At 39.6% G+C, this 16,279-nt stretch overlaps 1 protein-coding gene across 8 annotated transcripts in view; it reads left to right on the top strand.

The window, feature by feature from the left end:
• The window catches only part of ldlrad4a (low density lipoprotein receptor class A domain containing 4a), a 240,502-nt gene that overhangs the window by 159,612 nt on the left and 64,611 nt on the right, over positions 1-16,279 (top strand). The window contains exon 1 of one of the 8 annotated variants that reach the window (XM_043687716.2): positions 14,632-14,999. The exons of 6 other annotated variants lie outside the window; for them this stretch is intronic. The gene's annotated coding sequence lies outside the window, so the exon portion shown is untranslated. Of the gene's footprint in view, positions 1-14,631; positions 15,105-16,279 lie in introns of those variants that run through there. One more of the 8 variants, XM_043687719.2, reaches the window with a different exon arrangement.

Raw genomic sequence — 16,279 nt, 5'->3', positions numbered from 1 at the left:
GGGTGCTAGTTTTGAGGGGCTGAAATCCATGCTGCAGTTTGAAATACCGAATTATTAGCAGAAATCAATCTGATCGCACAACTAATCCCAGGTAAAGAAGAAAAACACAATGTATTACGTAAAAGGTAATTACCAGATAAAAGCAAGAGAAACAAGAATGAATTACTGGTAATAAATTTTATTTATACATACTGGTACGAAAATTTAACATGTCAAAGATTCATTAAAATCCTGCAAAATCGCTCTGATTAACATCATCATGGCCTGGTTTAATGGCACACTTAAAATGAAACATTTATTAAATTCTGAACGTGTAAGCATCTTGAACTTTCCTGCCGTATTCTTCTGTTTTCCTCCCATTTACTATCATATGTTATGAACCTCAGCAGCATTAACAAATTTGTCAAAGAATTGAAGCTTTATGTAGCTGATATATCTCATTTTTATTAAGATATAATGGTACAATTAAAATGACTAACTTTTTAACAATATTAACTTTTGGATGTGTAGTGAACAAAGTGCGATAAGTACTGATAGGCTCAGTACCGGTCTGAATGAATGAAAGTGCGATAAGTACTGATAGGCTCAGTACCGGTCTGAATCAAAACATACTGTAGTAAACCAAGTGAGCTAAGTAGAGGAGTGAATGAATGAATGAATGAATAGAGATGCAAAATAGTAAGCAAACAAGAATAGAGTTACCATTATGAATGAATGAATGTGATTTTGTTTAAGTGGATAATTGGGAACATGTAGTTTCCTTTGTAAGAAATTTATGATGTGATTAAGTAGGACCGACTTTTACATGAGTTATATGGAAAATACAAGATACCTTGGCCAAAAATAAGGGGTTGACCTTTACATGAGATTGACTTTTACTCAAGCATATATGGTATTCACTTTGTTAGCAAAAACAAGAAGGCAGATTTTTATCTGGCTACAAATAAAGAGAGGCAAATGAGCAATGAGACCTTGGTGTCCTCATCCACCAGTTGTTGAGGATTAGCATGCAATTACTGCTGGCAGTAAAGAAGGCAAATGATATGTAGGCCTTCATAGCAAGAGATTTGCTTGCATGAGCAGGGAGACAGGGATGTCTTGTTGCAATTATACAAGGCCTTGGTGAGACCACACCTGGGATAATGTATTCAGTTTTGGTTTCCTTATCTGAGGAAATAAGTTTTTGCTACAGAGGAAGTTCAGTGAAGTCTTACCACATTGATTCCTGGGCTGGCAGGACTAACATATGAGAAAAGATTGAATTAGCTAGGATTATAATTACTGGAGGTTCAGAGGAACAAGAGGGAGGCACTTCTATAAATCTACAAATTCTAACAAGACAAGACAGGATAGTTGCAGGAAGGATGTTCCCGTTGATGGGGTAATACAGAACCAGAAGTGGCAACCTAAGCTTACAGAGTATACCATTTCAGACTGAAAAGTGGAAAAATTTCTTCACACAGAGTGTGGTAAACCTGTTGAATTCGCTGTCACAGAAGGCAGTTGAGGCCAGAAAGTTGTATGATTTCAAGAAGGAATTTGATGGATCAAAGGATATTGAGAAAAGTGGGAACAGACTATTGAGTTGGACAATTAGCCATACTCAAAATGAATGGCAGAGCAGCTAGAAGGTCACATGGCCTACTCCTATACATAGAGTCATAGAGATGCACAGCACAGAAACAGACCCTTTGGTCCAACTTGCCCATGCCGACCAGATATGCCAACATATGCCAATATAGCCCCACTTGCCAGCACCTAGCCCACATCCCTCCAAACCCTTCCAATTCATATACCCATCCGATGCTTTTTAATGTTGCAATTGTAATAGCCTCCGCCATTTCCTCTGTCAGCTCATTCCATATACAGATGGTATCATGCATATGGAATGAGCTGCCAGCAGAAGTGGTTGAGGTGGGTACATTAACATTTAAAAGACATTTGGACAAATACATGGATAGGAAAGGTTTAGTAGAATACAAGACCAGTTTTGTCCAAAGGGCTGGTAGGACTCTATGAGCTTCCTCTGGCAGTTCATTCCATATATGCATCATCCTCTCAATCCAGTTAGTGGAACATAATTTCCCATGTTCAAAGCCATGTTGACTATCCCTAATCACTCCTTGCCTTTTCAAATACATCTAAATCCTGTCCCTCAGGATTCCCTCCAACAACTGTCTCACCACTGATATCAGGCTCACTGGTCTACAGTTCCCTGGCTTTTGCTTACCATCTTTCTTAAATAATGGCACCATGTTAGCTAACCTCCAGTCTTCTAACACTTTACTGATGAAATAACTATCTCAGCAAAGGGCCTAGCAATCACTTCCCTAGCTTCCCACAGAGTTCTAGGGTATATCTGATTAGATATCAGGGATTTATCCACCTTTATGCATTTTAAGATATCCGGTATCACCTCCTTTGTAATATCGATATTTTTCCAAGTGTCAGTATTTATTTTCCACATCATGTATCTTCCATATCCTTCTCCACAGTAAACATAGATGCAAAATACTTTAGTATCTTCTTCATATCCTATGATTCCAAATATAGGCTGCCTTCCTGATCTTTAAGGGACCCTATTCTCTCTCTAGTTACTCTGTTGTGCTTAATGTATTTGTAGAATCTCTTTGGATTCTCCTTAACCCTATTTGCCAAAACTATCCCATGTCCCCTTTTTGTCCTCCCGAAACTTGTACTTCTGGACTGGACAGGTGAAAAATATGTCTGGACTTTTGCCCTTTCTTTTCACTGGCGTGGATGTGCTGGTGTTGGACTGGAGTGGACAAAGTCAGAAATCACATGACACCAGATAATAGTCCAACAGGTTTATTTCAAATCACAAGCTTTCAGAGCATAGCGTTTCCAAAGGGGCTATGCTCTGAAAACTTGTGATTTCAAATAAACCTGTTGGACTATAACCTGGTGTCATGTGGTTTCTGACTTTTATCCCCCATTGTTCAGTGACCCATATTGTCAACTATGTACTTCTGTATGGATCACAGGTATGATGACATCCATGCATATACAGCTTCATGATTCTTGGGTCAGCATTCACACGGCATCATTGCTTGGTTAAATGAAGTTAAATGAAATGGTTTGATGACATCAATGCAGCTGCTACATGTTACAGTTTTATAAGAGAATAGGAGAATTATATAAAAAATGAAAAGTTATATTTAAATAAAAATGATGACTATTGTATTTCAGTTCATTATTTGCAATGTTTCTCTTGTGTTTGAAAGGGAATAAAATTTTGGCGCAGGTGTGGCTTAAAAACAAATGTGAAATGATTCTTTGCAAATTAGTATAATGATGGTCAGGGCAGAAATCAGGAAACCCTAACAGTGGATTATAAATAAATATAAGATTGAATATTTGTTGAAGCAAATTTAATTGCTATCTGTCGGAGAATGTTAGAAGTAGTGCCTTACCAGTGCCACAGATTATAACCTAGACATTACCTCATTTTCCTGGGCAGACATTATGCTTCTATGCTAAGCAGGTCTGCAGGAGTAAATAGCTAAATACTTCCATGATTTGCTGTAAAACCACAGAAACTGGTATAAAAGATTTATTCCCAGCACACTCTGCAAGGTGTATCACTGTTGCCACCTGTATTGTCTTTGTCTTTGAGCTTTGCTTTGGAAATGTTTGTGGGCTGGCAAATTTACTGATTTTTAAATCCTGATTAGCAAGATAATTGGAAGAAAATAATTTCAAAGTGTCACAATTTTTTTTGGATTAGAATCCAAGAAGTGGGATAAATTTTGAACAGGTACAGCAACTCAAAACAGGGCAGCCATGAGGTGCCGCTGGCCATCAGCAGCAGTAAAATTGTATTCAACAATAATCTGTAACTTCACAGTTATCCTAATATTCCCTTAGTCCTCATTACCACTATTAATCCTGGTTTAAAAAAAAGAGTGCGGGAGGGCACCAAGAAACAGCACATAAACACACAGTGTCAACCTGGTGAAGTTACAATACATGACTATTTGCATGCCACATATCAGAGGGAGTGCATAATAGATAGACGTGAACAAGTAGGAGGCTGGAAGAACACAGTAGGCCAGGAGGTGAAGTCGACGTTTTGGGTGTAACCCTTCTTCAGGACTGGGAATGAGTGTAAGGGGAGCTGCAGATAAAAGAGGGTGGAGGGGCAGGGTAGTGAAGTAGTGATAGGTGAAGACTGGTAGAGGGTATGACCTGATCTGTCAATGTCCACCTATTTCGAACAACGTGCTTGTCATCCAGACAGCCCTCCATGGCACCACCTCCATTCCCCGTTCCACTGCCCTAAACCCCATCCCCCCCCTCCAAACGCAATAAAGACAGAGTCCTCCTTATCCTCGCCAACCATCCCACCAATCTCTGCATCCAACGCATCACCTTTAAAAACTTCCGCCAACTCCGATTAGACTCCAAGAACACCTTCCCCTCCCCACCCCTCTCTGCCGTCCATAAGGACTGTTCCCTCTGCCAGTCCTTGGTTTGTGCCACCCTCCTCACCAACCACCCCCGAACTCCCAGGTGCCTTCCCCCGCAACCGAAAAAGATGCAAAACCTGCAGGCACACCACCCCCTCACCTCTATCCAGGGCCCCAAACACTCCTCCCAGGTGAGACAGCGGTTCACCTGCCTCTCTTCCTACCTAGTTACTGCATCAGCTGTTCCCAATGTGGTCTTTGCTACATCGGGGATACCAAACGTAATCTTAGGGAACGGTTCTCAGCCGGGCCCGCAGGGGCCAACTGGATCTCCCAGTCACCATCCATTTTAATTCCCCTTCCCACTCCCTTTCCGACATGACCATTCTTGGCCTCCTCCATTACCACAACGAACCAAACCGCAAATTGGAGGAACAACACTTTATCTTCCACCTGGGCAGCCTACAGCCCACAGGGCTCAACGTTGAGTTCTCCAAATTCAAATACCCTCCCTTCCCATACCCTGACTCCCTTCCCAGCCCCTGTCCCTCCCTTCCACTCTTCCCAGTCATCTACCGGATTCATTCCTCCCATTGATCAACCAGGTCATACCCTCTATTGGTCCTCACTTCACCCCGCCACCCCCTTTATCTGAAGCTCCCCAGTCCAGAAGAAGGGTTACAACTTCTCCACCTCCTGATGCTGGCTGGCTTGCCGTGTTCTTCCAGTCTCCTGCTTGCCTACTTTGGATTCCCATATCTGCAGTTTTTTTGTCTCTGATAGGTAGAAGTGAGCAATCCTATAACTAATGGATGGATCAGACATAAGCTCTGTGTTCCTGCCACAACGTAATGAATGGGAATAGATAATCAAACAACTAGCCAGAGAAAGAGGCTTGATCATCGATCTGTGCAAAATAAATATTTTCAACCGTCTTCAGCCAGAAATGCTGAGTGAATGATCTATCTCTGCTTCCTGAGATCCCCAGCATTATCAATGTCAGCCTTCAGCCAAGTAGATCACTCCATCTCCTATCGAGAAATTGACTAAAGTCCTAGGGTACTGCAAAAGACATAGGATCTGAATTCAGCAGTTGCACTGAAGCATTGAACTCCAGAACTAGCTGCACTCCTAGCCAAATTTTAGTACTGTCATTCACCCAACAATGTGGAGAAAAGCAAGGCAAATCCAGCCTGTCTATCTCACTTACTCACATAGACCCATAAATGCTAACAAGCAGTGCTTACATAGTAACATTGTCTCTCAGTTTGGTTTTCGCCAGGACCACTCAACTGACCTCAATTAAGCTGAATCCAAACATGGACAAAAAGCTGAGCTAAAGAGATGAGGTGTAGGTGGAGTCACTGGGAATCAGGGAGAACTCTTCACTAGATGGAGATATCCCAAGCACAGTTGAAAACAGTTGTGGTTGTTGGAGATAAATTACCAAGGACATTGCTGCAGGATTTCTCAATGTAGTATCCTAGGCCCAATTATTTTCAGCTACTTTATCAATTCCACTTACTTCTGCCAGGGGTCAGAAGTGATGTTTGCACAAAATTCTGTACAATTCCTAACAAATCAAGTACTGAAGCAGTCCATGTAAATATTCATCACATTCTGGACAACATTCAGGCTTGGGTCTAAAAGTGACAGGTACAATAAGTATGCTGGGCAATAACCATCTCCCCTTGACATTCCATGGAATTGCATTCATTTAATCCCAACTATCAATATTCTGATGTTCATCATTGAAACTGAAATTGGACCAGCCATGTAAGTACTGTGGCTGAAAAAGCAGGTCACAGAGACTGGGAATTCTGAAGTAGATAATTTGTCTTCTATTTCCACAAAGTCTGTCTACTACCTACAATAAATAAGGCAGCAGTGTGCTAGAATACACACATACAGAGGGAAGTTGTGTGTTCAGCTTTTTGACAAAAAATTGGACAAAAGCTTGTATAAAATACAAAAATGTGAGGCAAATGTAATCTATGAAGTCCAAAAAAAGCTGTAAAAAGATATTGATGACGTGGTGAAATAGGTAAAATGTGGAAGTTAGTATCAAAGGCTATCAGAAGATTGCTGATTATAAGACAATAAGATTGATATTTCTGCAACCATGAAAAGATAGGGCATGGTAGACTGAAACAAACTGTTGCTAGTGAAAAAGTTGTTATAGACATGGCATTAAATGCAAGAGATTGGCAAAACAGTTGCTCTTCCACAATATTTGTCAATACTGTTCAAGAGCAGTATAAGGTTTGCAAATTCATCTGGCTCTCCATAATATTTTTTTTCCCCATTCAAAATACTGAGCCAATTCTAAGAATCTCTGTTGATAAGACAATTGATATCATAGGTTTGTGTGGACAACCATGAAAATTTTATTCAACCCAAAATACTAATTATTATAGTTTGATCTGATTCTTGTGTACTCTGTCCAGTGAAACAGGTTTTCAAAACTGTGATGCTACAAATGATGGTGCAGTAAATTGGGCACAAACATTTTTACTGGTGACTGTATTCATTAAAAGATTACAGAATAATTTATTAAAGGAATTTAGTATTTGAAGGGCACAAACCACAAATGAGAGGAGATGGATGAGGTTATATAAGAAATTTTATAATAGCGGGAGTATTTATTTAGAACAGTTATGAACTTTTGATATAATACAAGATATCTTCCTTAGCTTCACTAGTGCACTTGATAGAGCTAAAAACCCTGCATTTTTATCTATTCAATTCTTTTTAAAGAACACTAAACCCTTCTAGTTTTTCAGTATTCATTTTGATAATCAGAGGTTAAACTTGTTCCTGATGTACAGCAACCTGAAGTTAAACATATTAATCACACCAGAATTTTTTTTTATATTTCCCCATGAATAACAATTCATACTATACCTATATTCCATTTCCTACATTGCTGAAATGAGACCCAAAAAGGCATAATTGTCATTCATCATTTATTCATGCATTCTCCATGGCAATGCCTTTTCCAGTCAGAATATATCTGCCTACAAATTAGCACACTCGCCTAATATAGTTTTGCTTTGATATTTCTTGCAAATTGTCCTGATGAGTGCAAGACAAAAATATTTGATATTATGTGTATTACTTCAGTAATAAACAAATTCTGTACTACCAAACAAGTACTTCATATAATAAAAATAAATATTGCAGATGCTAGAAATCTAAAATAAAATCAGAAACTGAAAGAGAATCTCAACAGGTCTGGTAGCATCTGTGGAGACAAAAACAGAGTGAATGTTTCAAGTCCAATATCACTCCTGTTTAGAACTTCCTATGTCAGTCTGTACTGCATTTTGCTTTTTTACATTCTGCTATTCATTACCTGATATATATTCATTCGGCATTTCTGGATTTTAGCAATTTATTGAGGTTACCATGAAGGACCCCCCTTCTCAACGTCTTCCCTCACCTGAGGCATGGTGATCCTCATGTTCAACCACCACTAGCTGTGTCTCTAATGAGAAACCAGCCTAGAATTACTATAGTGACTTTGCCTTTATTTTCTCTGTGGATTTGCAGTGGATTTAATTTTATACTTCAGTAACTCGGGGACAATCTCCTCTGCCGAATGCATTATAAATTTGTATAATGCTTGTTGTGTTTTTAAAAGTTGCTATGCTGAAATCAATTGTTCAGTGGGAGCCAGAATGAGTAGGTGTTACGCCACTGTCTATTAGTATGAAATATTACAGAAAATCAGGAATCGACTTAGGGCTTTTGCCCGAAACGTCGATTTTACTGCTCCTCGGATGCTGCCTGAACTGCTGTGCTCTTCCAGCACCACTAATCCAGAATGAGAGTAATAGCTGCTCTAAGATGAGCCTATATGTGTTTCTGGACAACTGATCAATAAATTCAACCTACATAGTGAGAGTTGGATTATAATCTGTGGCATAGCATGTTATCTGAATATTTAATTTTTGGTCAAACTGTGGTACTGGGGGTTTTACTTGTTTACGTTTGTGGTCTGAAAGGTATCATGAAACACTTAAATAAGAAAATTTTTGGACATGAAATGGCAGTTCCAATAAGGGAACAATATTATTGATATACCAGGGGAGGTTCTTCTGCAAGTTGAAATGTGTGAATAAATTACCACTTTTAACTAATGTAATTAATTTATTTAAATTACTTGGATGGCTTTGATCTAATTAACTGTTAAACGACCTTGGATGGACTTAGTATTATTAACTGTCAACCTATTAACAACATACTTTGATGAGAGGGAGGTCACACCTAATTCGAAGCATATAAATTCCCAAATGTCTTTGCATCTGTATATCAGATAATGACTAGTGATTTCAAGCAGAGTGAACGAATCATGTTTTGTACAATGAATTTCAGCTGATGTGAGCTTAAAAGAGCCAAAAGAAATGGCATTTAAACAAAAGAGCACAATCAGGACAAAATGCAGCAAATTTGAACCAGACCAAACTTGCAGTGGTGCTGTCTACAGTCAATGATCCATTAATAACTTGATTGTCCTGCAGTAGCCATATGTGTCTATATGTAGCAAGATTTGGATAATATCCAGGCATGGACTGATAAATGACAGGTAATATTTGCACTGCACAAGTGCCAGACAATGATTATCACAAACAAATGAACCTAACCATCTCTCCTTGACATTCAAAGCTTAGGAAGTGATGTTGTAGTAATAATGTCAGTGGACTAGAAATCCAAAGACTGAGCCAAATAGTCTGTGGACGTGGGTTCAGATTGCACTTGGCAGCAGGTGGAATTTAAAGTACGATTAATTAATGGGGAATATGAAGCATAGCTCCAGAACAGTGCCATAGGACTACCATGGATTTATATCAAAATCTACCAAGCTTACTTTTTCTACATGTCACTTCAGGCTCACAGCAATGTAGTTGACTCTTAACTGTCCTCTGAAATGGCCAGTAAGATGAAGTGAGGACTGCAGATGCTGGAGAGTCAGAGTAAAAAAATGTGACACTGGAAAAAACAGAGCGGATAGGCAGCATCAGGAATGTGGGCTTTTGTCTGAAACGTCAACTCTTCTGCTCCTTGGATGCAGCCTGACCTGCTGTGTTTTTTTCCCAGCACCACACCTTTGGACTCTGAAATGGCCGAGCAAGCCGTTAAGTTCAGAGGCAATTAAGGACAATTAATGTTATCAGTAACAACCAGTCACCATGAAAGAATAAAGAAGCAGCATTACCATTGCTGAATTCTTCCACCATGAACCAGTTATGGATCAATTACATGAATACTGTGGCTACAAGAGCAAATCAAAGACTAAGAATTATGCAATGAATAATTCATCTAGCAAATGCCTGTCCACCATCCAAAAGGCACAAGTTATTGGAATACTCTTCACTGCTGGGAAGAATGCAGCTCCAACGACACTCAAGAGGCTTAACACCATCCAGGCCAAAACAACCTTCTTGATTAGAACTCCACCCATCACCTTCAACATTCACTCCTTTCAGTGATGCAGAGTGGCAGCAGTGTGTATTATGAAGTTGAAAGTTTGTACTGTACCTTTAAGAGAGAGTGAATGCTGTTCTGAACAGAGAGCTTACAAGCACCTGTGTATATGACTAGATGACAGTCCCAGTGTGTACTGGAAAATTTAAACAAAATTGAAAATTGCAAATTCAGAGAATGTTGATCTTTACCAAAGTTGCCACTGTAATTTTGACTATTTTATTTGGGAAGTTTCATTTAGAGAACATATTTTAAAATATTCAGTATTTGTTTCCCACAAATATTTGAGATTTAAATCTAAACAGGAACTGCCTCTTCAATTGCGAGAGCACAGGAAACATTTTGTTGTTTTCTTGCCGTTCCAGACTTTTGAAATACTTTTCCTGACAACTTTCACATTAGCCAAGTATCAATTTGTTAAAGGAAAGTAAGTTTTGAATAACCTGAATGAGGTACCAAATGTTTTGATTTTAGGACCATTGATCATTGTTTATAATTGACTAATTGACTAAATTGTTTAGGCATTACAATTTAGAAGTTTATGAATTATATAAAACTTGATAGTACCATAAATAGTGAACAGAGTAATAGACTTCAAGGATTCAAAGAATGTTGAAATAGGCAGGCACAATTTAGTGTAATTGAATGTGTGACTGTCTTCAGGCTGATAACCACCTTGGCAGGGAGGGAATGAGAGAGGAAATGCAAAGATACTTTCAGCAGCTAACATCTTCTCTAGAGTTTCTTCATTAACAAGTAAATCATGCCTTCAGACCACCACCCACCCCTCCACAACCTGATCCAACGGATTCAATCAGTTCCCTAGTCATGAGCACGAAAAGTGAAGAGGTTAACAACAATGAAGAAGAGGTCGGTATGCTACAGACATTAAACCACGTGAGCTTTACCTTGTCTTTCGAACATTTAAGGGATATGAAGGTTCACTGATCAAGCTAACATCACAACAGCCAGTTGGCTTTGTTACATTTAACAGCGGGGCGGGAGCAGAAGCAGCAAAGAATGTTGCGTTCACCAGGCCTGCTACTGCACTGCGCACTCAGATGTGCTGGTATCCTCCATCTGAAGCATCTACAGAAGGATGGAAGTCTCATCAGTTTTGTTAAGTATTTAACTGCTCTTATCCAAGAATTCAGATTTCTCAGAGGAGTGATGCACAAGGACTGACTGAATATTGTTTTCAGGTTGGACTTTACTAAAAGGGATTTTGGAGAACTGGCTTGTTTCCATTCGACTTGGAGGGGATGGAGTGATCACGAAAGACTGTGGATTTAAGAACTTTACTGGTGAATTATTTTCCACATGGGAGGATTCTTCAAACTCTATTTACTGTAACGGATTAGTAATTTTTGTTGTTATAATCATTGTATGCTGTGTCAATAACTTCCTTAAATACTGGCTGTCAAAGTCTCATGAAACCTAGGAGTGCCATCTCAGTGGTTATCATGAAATGATAAAAGGAGGGAATGACAATGTGTATAGGGTGTAAGCAGGCAGGGAAAGAGTTAAGTTCTGAGTTTTGAGAATCAAGAGGTTCAGCTGAACATGACTCAGATCAGATAAGGACTTACAGTTAACAATGGGGTGCTGGAGGCAAGGGTAATAGGTTAACAAGGTTGAAAAGCATTCATTTTGTAGAACCATTTAACAAGATGAGGTAGCATTCAGTATGCAATGTCACTTAACAAGGTGAAAAGTATTCATTACGTGAAGTCAGTCATTCATTGTGTAACAGCATATGGCTTAATCTTTACTATTGACACTCGCTGATTGTAACGGTCACCCAATCAATATGTATGCTGCCGTATCTGGATGCTCCTCCCTGTAAAATGACTACGTAGTTCATTGAGAAACCGCTATCCCAGAGAGGACCGTGAACTCATGTGCCAGTGCACATGGGCGATCATTCTGTCTCCCTCCAGGGCCCAGAATAAAGATGAAGGAGGTAAAACCATACTGTGACACTGAGCGTTTTGTTTTGACTAAGGAGTGGAATGGGACGACACCACCATGTGTCCATTATGTTCCAAATTTGTCTTTGAGCTTCTGCCTGGAGCTATTGGAATGGTGATTCTTTACTTGGGACCTTGGGTTGTTCTGCCAGTCAATGAAGACATTTTTTGTTCTAGAACTGCACATATGTCAGTATTGTTTTCATTGGTCCAGTCCTGGTGGCACTGATGCTGAAACCTAATATTCTGGACACAGCAGTCTAATAGACCAGAAGAGGACCATTTGCTTTTCTAACTCCATTTTTCCTAATGGTACTTCAAGATATCAAAGTGACAGCTAACCCAGGCATCATATTTCCCAAAATAATTATCTTTCAACTTTCAAGATGTAGTTAGGACTTCACAGACTTTTCTCTGTGCTGGGGGATTTCAAGACGAGGAAATATATTTTTAAAATGAGAGGAGAAAGGTTTTAAAAGGACATAAGGGACAACCTTTTTACACAGAGAATGGTTCGTGCGTGGGATGGACTTCCAGAGGAAATGATGGTTTGGGGTACAGTTCCAAATACATTTTGATAAGTACATGAAAACTTTGGACGGATGCGAGCCAAACATAGGCAGGTGGAACTAGTTTAGTTTGGGACTATGGTTGACATGGACTGATTGGGCCAAAGGGTCTGTTTCCCTGCTTTATGACTTATAATCGAACGTTTTCTGAATGTCATTTTTGGATTCAAAAGTCAGGCATAAATGCAGGAAGCATAAAAGAAAGCAGGGTATTACTTAAACAGGGAATGACTGCAAAATTCTGAGGTGCATAAGGATTTAAGTGTCCTAGTTGATCTCCCTCTCAAAGGAGGTAATCAAGAAGGCTTGTGGGATGCTCTATATTGTGAGAGGAAGTGAACATGGAAGCAAGAATGCTATGCTTCAGTTATACACATTAATGGTAACGTTCTTATGTTCTCCATCATTGGAAATATTTGTGATCTGACCCCTTTGTTATTCAATTGTCCACTGGTTTAGTAGATACTTAAGGTTGAAATCTGATTATGGTATGCTGCATGCATGTATACCTTTGCTGTAGCATCACCTGTCCGACCTGTCCCTCTTCTTTCCCACCTATCTGCTCCACCGTCTTCTCTGACCTATCACTATCACCCCTCACCTTCATCTACCTATTGCATTCCCAGCTATTCCCCCCAGCCCCAAACTCCTCCTATTTATCTCTCAGCCCCCTTGCCCCCACCCCCCACCCCCAGCCCCATTCCTGATGAAGAGCTCATGCTCAAAACGTCGACTCTCCTGCTTCTCGAATGCTGCCTGACCGGATGTGCTTTTCCAGCACCACACTTTTCAACTCAATCACTTAACCAATCTATATCCTTTGCAGTCTCTTTAAGTTTTCCTCCCCATTTACTTTCCAACCTGGCTTTTCATTGTCAGCAAACCTGGTACCACCCACCACATGCGTGGCAGGTACTCGTAGTCTATCTCTTATGCTGCAGGCAAGGATCCTTCGAGGCACAGTACATTAGCGAGACCAAACAGATGCTATGACTACAGATGAATGGACACCGCGCAACAATTGCCATTCAGGAATGTTCTCTACCAGTCAGGGAACACTTCAGTGGTCAAGGACATTCAACCTTGGATCTTCTGGTGACCATCCTCCAAGGCGTACTTCAGGATCTGCAGCAACACAGAGTCTCCAAGGAGAGGCTGATAGCCTAGTTTGGTACCCATGAAGATGGCCTCAACTGGGATCTTGGCTTCATTTCAAACTACAAGTGACCCCACTACATTATTCACACACACATACTCATTCTTACACACGATCACACTCACAGTCATGCAGACCGTCTCTCTCACGCGCACACCCCACACTCTCACGTCCACATATTCTCACAGGCACATACTCTGTCACACTTGCGTGCACACAGACTCTCACATACTTTCCCTTTGTCCCAAACACACGCACACACACACACATGCACTCTCTCTGTCCCTCACACGAACACATATAAGTGGGATGAATGTGCATTTGGAGATACATTCTATTTTGTTCAAAAAGCAAACAATCTTTGGGAATTAGTGCATGTGACATTTTATAAATTCCTGCTTCGGAAATAGAACCAGTCTGAGTTGGGTTGGAATACAGACAGACTCTAACTTCACACCTTTCATACATTGTTTGAGCTGAGATGTCACTTTTTTATTATAAAACCTTAAGTTATCTCGGGAGTGTGACTTGGAAGTAGTTCTAGGCTTTGCATATTAATGAATCAAAACCTGCAATCCATTCTAAGTGATTAAAGACTTAACAGCAATCTAGATTTGTGCAATACATTGCATCAATTGTATGACACTTTGATCTTTTACTATAAATTCTGTGCCCAACGATCCTGCACCACTAGCTACCTGACAAAGGAGCAGCACTCCAAAAGCCTGTACTTGCAAATAGACTTGTTGGACTATAATCTGGTGTTGTGTGATTTTTAACTTTATCCTTAACAATGGATTATAACATTTTCCCAAACAAACTTTCAAGTACACTGCTAAGGAGATAATAATGGTGCTAAAAAGCTAATACAAACAAAAATAGAAAATAAATTGCTGGAGATACTCAACAGATCTGGCAGTGCCTGTGGAGAGAAAACAGTTAACATTTCAAGTCCTGTGATCCTTCTTAGAACTGCAGTTCGTGTGTTTGTTTGTTTCAGATCTCCAGCATCCACAGTTCTTTGTTTTATAATAGCCTCAATATCAGCATGCCAGTTTGTGAAATTTAAATTGAGTTAATGAATACATCTTTAATTGAAAGTTAATTTCAGTAATGCTATCATGATTCCAGCTGATGTTATTCCTAAATGAACCTCACTGTAATGCAAATCTGTCTGGTTTACTGACCAAGGTCCAAGGATATAGTTGGAGGCTCAAAGGCCAGCAGATAAAGCTGTAACAATACTCGGCAAAAGAGGAAGTGCTTCCCGTATGGCAACCATAGCCAGTGGGCCGGGTAGTAAAGTTCAAAATTACACAGGCTGGAGGGAGTTGGAGAGAACAGAATTGGAAGAGCGCAGAAATACGAGGACCTCTGGGGTGTACAGGTAGTTTAAATGGAATAGAATGTTTACTTGAGGAGGGAAAACAAATCGTAAACTAAGTTTATTAGGAGTAAATAAGGTCTGTCAGGAGAAAGCAGAATCCAGCAGGTGAATTTTATTATATTTATTTAATGAGTCTCTTAGATTGTTAATAAAACCCAGACTTCGGCACCCTTAACGCTGAACATTCGTATGGAATCATCTAAAGTATTAGCAACTATATAATAGGTTTACACTTGGAGGCAAGCTTTGTATGTAATGTATTCTTGAAACATGCATCCCATTAAATAGATTGATAGATATCTGAATTTCTCTCTCTTGTTAGAATAAATAATTTTATACATGTTAAGTAACATTCTATCCACAACTTCACTGAACTGGTCTGTATTTCTGAATCACTTCCTTTTGTTTGCTCAACATAATTGCAGTGTTCAATCAACAAACATAGAACAAAGTAACATTACGATTTCATGCAAGCAGACATTTAGGTTCAGTTGACAAGTATGTCTGGAAATTTCTGCTCTGTTTAGTCTGTGCATATGTACCAGTTAAGACAGTTCCTGGGCATACAGAATGTGAATGTTGACTCAAATGCTTTAGTGGCAAGAGGAATCTTTTGGCTTGTTGCCTGCAGTGTGAGCAATGTGACCCTCCAGTAATAAGATGTTTTTATACTTTGTAGCTTGCAATTTTGTATGATTATATTTGAAATAAAAATAGGATTCACTATTAACATTATATTTGAAGGTATAATTGGACTATAGAAGCTGCCTACCTAACCATTTGTTTTCTTCTCTTCAAATGATGAAGCACAGTTACTAACACTACAAATTTATGATGGACTTGAACTGTTGCCGTTCTGCTGATTGTTAATCCTAGTATCATGACTGGTGCAATCCTTTTTGTATAATATTCTTATTTTGTTGTGCTAGATGAGGTAAGGAAACATTAACTTTATTTAAGAAACATCTTACCATTGCTTCAGCTTGCCATGAGGCTCCATCTTTTTGAATCTCCCTGTCAAAGTAGGAGCTAACCTACAGAACTGTTCAACCTTCATCTCCAGCTCAAAACCAAGACCTCCTGAACTTCTGTCATTAAGCTGTAGTACAAGGATGACTCAGGAAACAAAGGTTCTCTACCAACCACTCCTGCCACACAATACTACCCACCCACCACACCCTGACTATCAAAATCCACTACACGATGACATTGACAATGCAATCCAATATCCAACTCCAGTGTGCCAGTGCAATCTTTGGACATCTGAGGAACAGTGACCA

This window comes from Chiloscyllium plagiosum, unplaced genomic scaffold, assembly GCF_037043375.1.
Source record: "Chiloscyllium plagiosum isolate Xiang-an unplaced genomic scaffold, Cpla_swu_hap1 HiC_scaffold_4, whole genome shotgun sequence".
Taxonomy (NCBI): Eukaryota; Metazoa; Chordata; class Chondrichthyes; order Orectolobiformes; family Hemiscylliidae; genus Chiloscyllium; species Chiloscyllium plagiosum.
Note: the sequence above shows the minus strand (reverse complement) of the source record. Positions and strands in the feature narration are given on the sequence as shown.